The following is an 11,157-nucleotide window of genomic DNA, read 5'->3' as shown; positions in this document are numbered from 1 at the left end:
GTAGTGGACTTGGGATATAAGATTATGAAGAAGGATCATAGCAATGACCTTGTCGGGCTACAAATGATATAGTTAGTTAAGAACCTTGAAGAATCTTGGAGCCATCAAGAAGGATAAAAATACTTCATGAAAGTTAGGATATTTTCTAATGTGTATATTTTTTCTATGTCCAAAGTCCATTCCCTACTATTGGAAAATTTGTGTCACATTATGAGTAAACTAGTAATCGAGAAAATCAATGATTTCATTACACAATTGGGAGAAAATTTTTAAATTATTTTGGATGAATAATTCAATGAGTTTAATGGTAAAATGAATAAAAAAATGAGTATTCCTATGTCATTTTTTTATTGTTAATTTTCAGTGGCATCGCTAGAAACAATCAGGAAACTAGACACCTCATTCACAAGAATATCTGGAATGTCAATTATAAGTGATCCTAGTATTACTAATGTTCAAGCACTCATCTCCCAACTACAAGAAGACACACATTTTAGGAAGATTGGTAGAGAGTGGTATGGGAAACTCAAGTTAGAAGGACTTTCAATTATAGAGAAGATCAACAATGCAATAGTGAGGCTCAAAATAGAGAAGGATAATATTTTAGCCAATCAAGCCACCTTGCCTCAGAGAAAGTTAAGAGTGAATATTATATTTCCTTAATGAAGATGATTATCCATATGAAGGATAAGGAGGCTATGAAAGTAAATATTCTTCCTAGGGGAGATGAGCCTCTACTTGAGTGGCTCCAAAGCATGCAATTCAAGTCTAAAATAATCCAGGTGGGAGAGGAAGGACTTAAAGAAACAGAAGCCAAAGTGAAAAATGATTAAGAAAGAGACTATGAACTCTTAAAAGCTCTACATACAATCTCTTAAACTAGAGGACAAGGAAAGGGGTGGTAGGATTAACCTCAGACAGATATAATAGCTACATGAAAATATAAGCAATTTTAGAAAATAATAGATCACATTTAAGAGAACAAAGATACCAAAATGTAATGTGGTTCACCCAATCCTTGGGCTATGTCCACCAACAACAAGTTTATTATTATTCTAAACTAGTGACTACAACCTAATTACAATCTATAATCACGTATGGCTCAATACTCCCACAAGAAGCTACAATATCACCATTCATTATGAAATCCTTAACCCTAAGCCTTTTTATACAAGCTTTTACCACTTATAGAATTAGGGATAGAACAATAGAAAAATAGTAGCTGATGCATTTTATAATTTAAGGGCATCTTTGTTTCAGGGGTGTTGCCCTTAAGAACCCCTATGGGGGTGTTTCCCCTTAACCCCACCCTATACTACGATATGGAGTACACCTAGGGTGCTTCCCCTTGACCCCATCTTGGGGGCACTGTAGCCGAACCCCCATAGAAATAATATGGGAAGAGAACCACACTGAATAAAATTATGAGTCTAATTAGGCTCCATATTACAAAAATATCTCACTTGTAGACTGATCAAACTCCACAATAATAACCTCCCACTTGGAAACTAATCATAGCACTACTAAACCTATAGCTCACACTGCACTATATCAAACCACCTTGGTATCTTCTATTCTTTTTTTTTGTTTAGTCTAGAACACCATCTAAAGCTGAAGAGGAATTCACCTTCTACCTTGGCACTACCTTTGTAAACATATCCATTGGATTTTAATTTTTATGTATCTACTCCATCTTTAAATGTCCATGATCCAAAACTTACTAAATGAAATTGTATCACAACCATATGTATTTTGTCTTTGAATCCAAAGCTGAATTCTTTGCAAGATAAATGGCACTATGATTATCTATAAATAGATAATTATCCTTCTAACGGTGTCCCAATTCTTCCAAGAAGAAATGAATCCATATCATCTCCTTAGCTACTTGTATAGTAGAAATATAATCTACCTTTATAGTGGATAAAGAATTTACCTTTTGTAACCTAGAAACCTAGCTCACAGTTGTCCTACCAACAATAAATACATAACCTATAGTACTCTGCTTGGTATTAATATACACTTCCAAATTTGAGTCAACATAGCCCTATAAATCAATAGTAGAACCTGCAAAGTGTAAACACTTACTGGATGTTCCTCTCAAATATTTGAGAATCCATTTAAGTGTATTCTAGTTGTCAAGCCCTAGATGACTGATATACCTACTAACAACTCCCACTACATGTGCAATATCTGGCCTAGTACATACCATAGCATACATGAAGCTTCCTAAAGTTGAAGTATAAGGTACCTTGGACATCTTGTCTTCCTCTTCTTATGTCTTGGGATACATCTCCTTAGTCAATTTCAAATGATAAAGTAAAAGTGTGTTTACAACTTTAGCATTCTCCATAAAGAAATGTCACAACACCTTCTCAATATAATGAGCCTAAGATAATGTCATTTTCTTGTTCATTTGTCTCTATAAATTTTCATATCGAGGACTTGTTTGGCTGCCCCTTGACCCCATCTTGGGGTCACTGCCCACAAACCCCCATACATGAAATATGGGGAGAAAATCATGCCAAATAAACCTCCCAATCTGATTAGGCTCCAATAAAAAATAAGGGTATCATTAGAGTGGCCATCATGCAAAATAACTTCTCTAGTTATATAGATGGCTTGATAGAGATATGTTTCGAATAGAGTCTATTCGCTCCAAAAATTTGGTGGGTCTGTACATGTGGCTATGGAGGAGTTAAACCGCTAGTTAAATTCCATCAAAAATTTAGCCAAACAGCATTCCAAGTGGCTCTTGAGATACACTAATGTCCATGTTCATATCATGAAGAATTGATTCCAATCATTGTCACCACCAAGGCCTATAAGGAAAAGCCAAAAAAGGGAAAGAATGCAAAGTGATTCATATTCCACCATTACATATTTTGATGTAATTATAGTGATGGACAAATTTTCTCCTTTCCATTTGTCAATTTTGAGGAGATGAATAGATTTGAGTTCCTTTTGTTATGTTCATCTTGGAATCCTATATGTATTAAATCTAAAGGTTAATAAAAGGTCGCCTAATTTTTGGTGCAAACTAATTGATGTTGCAGATATAATTGGGTGTTTTTTCTATTAATTATTTTCTATTTGACTCTTTCTATAATAGTTTTGTGTTTTTTCTTTCATCTGAATTGAATCAAGGAATGAACAAAGTTTTCGTCAACTTTTTGAAAGTTATAAACTTAAGATAATAGTAATTTTATCATAAGTTCAAGACAAATCCCTTTCTATGATTTGTTTCAAGTTAGTCTTTTCCATCTTTGGAGTTAATTTCTTGCTGCTATTAATTTAGTTTTAGATAGCATAAATTACTAATTTGTTAAGCTTTTTAGGTTCATAAGATGTGTGAATAGACTTAACTAATCTTAAATTTCCAACTCTTGTCTAACTTATTTTGTATTTAGGCCTAGATTGGTTCACCTCTTCTATTCTCAGGTTAACAACATACCTTGTTTTAGAATTAGAAGCAAACATAATTCATTGCAAATCATAAATACAATAGTGAGCTATAACTGAGAATTTAGAGGGAAGTTAGTGATTTAATAACAACTTCCTAACTTTTGTAATTAGATATTATTCACAAAATTTGGGTAATTAAGAGTTAAATTGAAGGAACAATTTTCTCACCAATATATTTTGGCAAATTTTTTGGAGAGAAAAACAGTCACTAGACCAATAAAACTATGACATGAAGAAAAATGGTGTTACCTCATGAGAACATAGTCCCAGTACTACAAATTGACCTTGGAATCCAAGATGACTAGGAAGATATAATCTCATCCCTTAATGCATTTTTTTGGAGGAATTAGAAGAATAAAAAGCACTACAAAAATGCTAGCCAGGTATTAGAAGAAGAAGAAATTTGGGATGAAGCATTAGAAAGAGTTATTTAGAGGGAAAAACTTTGAAGACCAGAAAGAAAAGTAGAATGCAAAGCCTAGAGGAAAAATTAATCCAATATCCTAGGCTAAGCAAGGTTTTTTAGAAGTGCTAAAGATCAAGGTGGGAAAGACCCTATTTTCTAAAATATTATAGAACTCAATTTCCTCATCCTAGAATTGCCCCAATAAAAGGGTGATAAGAAAAGTCAAAGAAGGCCACATTCACCTCCCAAAAATAAAAAATCTTCATATACTACTTGCCATGTATTAGCCTTACACTGAGTAGTTGCTCCTCCAATTGTCAATTTTCTACCATACCTTCCTAGGAATATCATGGCTCCTCCCTAGGCTACAATAATAGGTCCATTAGCACTTACAACATATCACCCACTCTTGTATGGTTTGGGAAATAATTTCCCTAAGTTTTTAGGTGACATGAAAGTTACTGGTGATGAACATATCAAATCCTTTTTGGTAGCTAGCCATATCTTGGGGGTAGCTCACAAAGATGTAGCCATAAGGCTATTTTTAGAAACTTTGATGGAGAATGCAATAGATTGGTTTTATCATTTGGCTGATGGCTTAGCCATAGACTGGGATACAATGAGGATAGCTTTTGAAACAAGATTCAAAATTACAGAAGATGAGCACATACTATTAACACAATTGACATCCATTAAAGAGTAACCTACTATGAGTCTAAGAGATTTTGTTCCAAGTTTTAATAAGATCACTAGAATGATTCCCATTATTGATAGACCGATTTCTTGCAATCTGAAAATATGCTTCATAAGTGAAATGTTAATGGATATCAACTATGATCTAAGTAGGTCTCATCCTATATATTTGGTTTATACACAAAGGAAAGTGATTGAATTTAAAGATGATATGATCTCCATGGGAAAATAGAAATGAGAACTTCAAACGAAAGGAAGTTCTAGCAATACGACTTCATCCAATGAGATGATATAAAAGTTGTAAAATGAGCTAGCTATTATATAGAGATAATTTCCTAGATTTAATCATCCCTACAAATTGGAATTACAAAATCCGCAAGGTAGGAGCATCGACAATTTTTTTTGGCATCATGCATGTCCAAAATAGAGGTTGGCAATCAAAGTGGCAACTAAGAAAGTGAATATGCGTGTGTTCCATTTAAAAATAGATCACAATAGTTAAAATTGTCTCAAAAAAACTCATATGATGCATTTTCTAGCCACTAACAAGTTGACTACTACAACTGCTTTCTCTGAGTTAGATTTGTACTCAAATGCTAACTTTGGAAATTTATATTTAGAGTATGAATTAGACTCTAAGGAAAAAAGGTAAATGTTATGAAACTATTGATGGGAATTCATATATAGTTTTAACCAAGAGCCAAAAGTACAAGAATCAATCTTGTAGCCATATTCCAAGAAGTGATTCCACCCCTTCTTGGAGTACCAGTCACATTGATCTAGGAGCCTTGATATCTCAACTAGGTAAAGACAAGAATCCTTTTCATTTCAACTAATTTTTTAAAGATTCTAGGATCCAAATCTCTCCCATAGATTACCTAAAATATCATCCCTTTGAATTAAAAGGATTAGTGGATCATTGTAAAGGTGGTCCTTTGGATTTGAATCATAATGTTACCACTCAAGAAAATGATGAACTTTTAACATCTAATCTTTTCTATCAAGAAGATTCCACATTCTTAGTGACTTTCCTTGGACAAAAATTTGGCCCATTCTACATATCACTATACATCAATGGATGCATATTGAGTAATTGTATAATTGATTTAGGTGCATCGAACAATGTTATGCCTTTTTTCATACCAAAGTTCATAGAAGAGGTTATTCTATGGATGCTCAACATGTCCTACTACTACTTGGATAAATTAAAGATGCTCAAGTAGCCCTAGTGTTTCATTTGGAAAAGAAACTATTGTCAATGATCCTAGTTGCAAATATTCTATCTAGCTATAGCCTTCTCTTAAGAAAATTTTTTTGTAGAGATCTAGGAGGAGAAATAAAACTAGATTGGTCTCAAGTAGTCATACCCATAGGAAGCAAGAAGGTTAAGTTTCAACCAGGAAAAAAAAGCTAAATTTATAGTTCTAAATTTAGATGACCCCAAAGCTCAATTTCTCTACGAAGAATTAACATTTGATAAGTATATGTTGTTTACTAAATTTTTTAAAAGATCAACAAGCCAAAGATATTAGAAACAAAATACTTAGTGAAGAGGAAGAATCATCATCTATATGGACATTAGAGTTTGATGGAAATTTCTCCTCATTACGATCTAGTGTAGGTGTAGTGTTGATATCTCCTAAAGGAAAGCCCAAACCAATGGATTTCAAACTGGAACTTGGAAATACAAACAACATGGAAGAATACAAAGCTCTATTACTTAGGATAATAGAAGTGAAGGAAAAGGGGATAAAGATCCTAAAAGCTCATTGTGCAACAAATCAAGGGACAATTCTCTGTGAAGAACTATAAGTTGAAATATTATTGAAATAGGGTTTGAGATGAAATAGAGGGGCTTGATGTATTCACAATTGAATCATTTCCAAGGGAGAGGAATGCTAAAGTAGATTCACTTTTTTTTTTTTCCTCCTTGTTTCCCTCTCTTCCAAAATTCAAAGTTAAGAAGTACCAGGTGGAAATTGTGTACCGAGCCTTTATTCCCAAAAATGCAAAATTATGGCAAGTGTTCAAAGATGACAAGACTACCTGTAAAGAACAAACCAATGAGGGCAATCAAGAAGGAACTAACTAGAAGAGAAATAATTATCAAAGTGATTGAGTCAAATTTCAAGATAATATCATTACTACATACATTTTTCATTAGAAACATTTTTTGATAGACATGATACCTACATAAAGAAAAAGAGGATAGAAAAGGGGCCTACTACTAGTGAATTCGAATGGGTGAATATTAGAGACATGCAAAGTCCCAAAATGATCAATATTGGAAAGTGTTGCTCACCTAAGGAGAAGCAAGCTGCCAAATTTTTTTTCATAGAATACCAAGATGTTTTCTCATGGAGTTATAAAGATTTAAAAAGCTATAGAGGTGGGAAATTGGAACATCAGGTTACCTTAAAACCTGATCCAATTCCTTTTCGACAGAAGTAGAGGAAATATAATTTGAAATTAGTAGATGCTATATTTTGGGAAGTCAACAAGATGTTGAAACCAAGAACCATTTATCCCATTCATCACTCTACCTGGGTAGACAATAATATACCATTTAGGAAGAAGAATAGAGAAATAAGTTATGCGTAGATTTCAAAAATTTAAATTAGGAATCTATGAAGGATAATTTTTCTCTCCCTAACATGCATTACCTACTATATATAGTGACTAGAGCTAAAATGATGTCCATGTTCGATGGATTCTTGCAATACAATTAGGTGTAGGTGGAAGAGAAATATCAAAATAAGATGGCTTTCACCACCCCTTGGGATACGTTTGCATATCATAGAATTCCTTTTTCCCTTATCAATATTAGTGCCACATTTTAGAGGTGTATGAATAAATCTTTTGCTGACTTAAAAGATGATCTTATTTTTATATACCTAGATGATCTCACTATATTTTAAAAGAAGAGAAAAATGGGAGTTAAGTCATTCTTTGGACAAGTGAACTTCCTTAGAGGGTTCATACACGACTTTACAAAAACCAATAAGTGTATTACAGATATGATGAAGGAAAATTCAAGCATTAAATGTAATGAAGTAGGAAATCAGGCCTTCTAGAGTATAAAGCTTGCTATTGGTAATGCTCCGGTATTATTCCATATGGACTATAAGTTGGATTTCATGAGTATACCTCTAAAATTTCATGAGTTGAAATACTATTAAATCAAAAAGCATGCCTTTTTGGTAGTCAAAGCACTAAAAAATTGGAGATTTTATATCTTCCATTCACATTCCATAGTTCATGTACCTGACATAGGAGTGAAGAGTGTGTTGACTCAAAAATATGTAGGGTGTAATACTAGAGGAACAGGGGTAGGAAAAACACAAGTGTATGATGTTGAAATCAATCCTACTAAGCTAGTAAGAGGCAATGTCATATGCAAAGAAACTCCAGAAAAAAATTTAGTGAAGAGCCAAAAGAGCTAGAAGAAAAGAAATTAGTCTTGGTGGTGGGTCTACAAGACACTTTCTTCAAGGATATCACTCATCTACTGATATATGGATAATGTCGCGATTCTTTATGGTAACCTTATTGAGGATAAGGGAATTAATGGATAACCTTAAAACACCATCCTTCTTCTTAATGAATATTATAGGATCTCCCTATAGAGATACACAAGGTCAAATGAAACATTTATCCAAGAGTTCTTGTAGCTGAGTGTTCAACTTATTCATCTCTATGAAGATCATGTGATAGGGAACCTTTGATTAAGGTTCTGCTCATAGCACAAGGTCTATGGAACAATTGATCTCCCTCATAGAGGTTAGTTTGGCAAAATAATCTTGGAAAATGTCTATAAATTCTTAAAAAATATGGTTATCCTCTAAGTCAGGTGGAATCTATTCTAGATTCCTAACATGGGCAACAAATAACTAGAAACTTTTTCTCTTTGCTTTATCCAATTGTACAGTAGAGACTTTTCTTAATTCAAGTGGTTTTTTAACACCATTTAGTGTCATTATATAGCCTATGTCATCAAGGAATTCAATTAACTTATCATTATAATTAACTAAGGCTTTATGTTCACCTAAGCAATTGATGCTTATGATATTGTATGAACCCAAAGGTGCTACATACAGGATGACATCTATTCAGAAATTAGTGAGTTCCAACACACTACTAAATAAGTGTTGCTCTACCCTATGTTGAAACCTATTATCATATTCTATAGGCTAAGGTTCAACCATAAAACCAGCCCTAGCAAGTGTCTCATCTACTATCTTAGGATCTACAAAGCATTTAGTAACACCAATATCTATAAGAATAGAAATAGGGTAACCAAAAATTGTACCAGTCATTTGTATAAGAGTGGCTTGATTATCTTCTTGTCTATGACCAAATGAAACATGAATGTGGTGTTGCAGTGGAAGGTCCCTCACATTAGAGTATTGTGGATACTTAGCGGCAAAGTGGTTACTATCACCACTTTTTTGTTATGGTTCTTGTTGTTGTTCATGTTTTCCTTGTTCCTATCAAAGTTCTCTTGTGCCTTATGCTTTATGTTTCTAATTCATTTTTTCTATTAATTTCCCTTTTTCCTATCATCTTGATAAACCCTATTATCATGATATGACCTATTATTCTAGAACTTCCTTTTATAGTTCTATTTGGAGGATTCAGATGAAGAAGCATCCTTCAACCTCTATTCTTGTTTGAGGAAATTATGCATTGTGGAATCCATTATCTCATGATCTTGCATTTTTACCTCATTGTAATTCTTAGGTCACAAATCCATCACAAATTTCTAGGTTCTAAATAGATCATCATGATAGTACTATGGAACATACTTCACCAAATGACACAAATACTCATGGTAATGTGTAACTTTCCTGTCTCGCTAAACTAGCATGTAGAAATTTGATGAATTCTTGATATAGAACATCTATGGTAATCATCTCTTGTGGAAATTCTGTAAAAATTCTTCCCATTTTATCTCTCCATGCTGAAATTTATTTTCTTCTATTACATTTTCCCACCATGTAGCTGCCTCAACCATCAGTTGAAATTTGGCCCAAACTACTCTAGATTTCCCTCTATACTTTTGTACTAGGAAATACTTCTCCATTATAGTAATACATGAATCAAAATCTTCTCCAGAAGCTCTACCATGAAACGTGGGTGGAGTAACTTTTTGAGATCCTTGCTCAAGTTAGTTGCTATCTCTACCTTGATAGTATTAATGAGAGAAAATTGATAGTCAACTTCCACCTTCTTCTCTACCTCTGATCTCCTAATGGCCTATACAAACTACTCATCCTCACATTTCTTTCTTAGTTCATCCTCATGCTTACTCAAGGCTTTGGAGCATTGATCTTTGTCACACTTCCTTGCCTCATTTTTATTTTGTCTACCTCAAGCATCATGCTCTAAGGTATCCATCCTTTGGCCTTGTTGCTATTAAAAATTCCCCTTGTTAGGTCAGTAATGCCGATATTTGATCCAACTTCTCATTAGGTTCCTCAGCTTAAGAACCACTACTAGACCCTCCTCTATGGTTAGCTATTTTGGCCATAGTGATAACTCAAACACCTAACAAACATGAATGCAAATTATAATATTACTCAAAATAGTATTATGGAAAACTACTTTGATGCATTTAAGGAGAAAATGAATAATAGGTTTAGGATTCCCAAGAAGTTAGTTGAAGACTATAAAAATGATGTATGCTTCATGGTGGATAGTGACAAGGTGTACATTCAGGCAGTTAGGCCTAGAATTGCGTGGGAAAAACCTTTTGGTTATGAGGTTAATATTGATGATAGAAAGGGTATCATTGAAGCTCTTGTCAATGAACTAGTTGATCCTAAGAAAGTATATTTTGGAACATATGATGAAGCAAAAACTAGGATTGAACTTGAAATAAAGCTCCCTTAGGAAGTCAACAAAGGAATGAAAAGAATTGCTAAACTGAGATCAAGTTCAACCCTCTTGTTGACCAAGGGAAAATGTAAGGATGAGCAAGGTGAAGAAGAAAAGGATGAGGAAGAGTTAGAAAAAGAATAACCATTGAAGAAAAAGGGCAAGGTGATCATCACCGAGCCAACAAAACCATCCGCTACAGTATTCACTAGGAGGTCAAGAAAGAAAGTTGATGAGGAAGGTTGAGAAATTATATTCAGTAGACCTCCACCCACCTTCCAAGATATATTAAAGGAATTGGAAGCTAGAGTAGGCATAAAAAACTTCAAGGCATTAAAATATGAAACTAGGACTAAGGTTGAACAGAATCAAATATGAGATTTGATCATGGATAAAATGGGTAAGTGGAAGTACTCACCTGACCAACTTATATCTCAGATTAATAATGCCTTAATGGAGAAAATAAAGCCAAGATGGGATTTTTAAATGAAAATTGTCAAAGATATATATGGGAAAACCTTGAGGAAGCTAATACCAAGCATATCAAATGCAGAGGTAAAAGAGTTACTGAAGAAAAATGAAGATAAGATGTTTCTTACATTCAATACCTATCAAATTTTGATGAGGAATATTGAGCATGTTATGAAGAATGCTGCAAACTATTGGAAGAGTATCTATCATCTTCACAAACCTAGTGATTTTACCTTAGATGTAAAGGA

This window comes from Cupressus sempervirens, chromosome 11 (assembly GCF_028749045.1).
Source record: "Cupressus sempervirens isolate cs-2001-9-10 chromosome 11, ASM2874904v1, whole genome shotgun sequence".
Taxonomy (NCBI): Eukaryota; Viridiplantae; Streptophyta; class Pinopsida; order Cupressales; family Cupressaceae; genus Cupressus; species Cupressus sempervirens.
Note: the sequence above shows the minus strand (reverse complement) of the source record.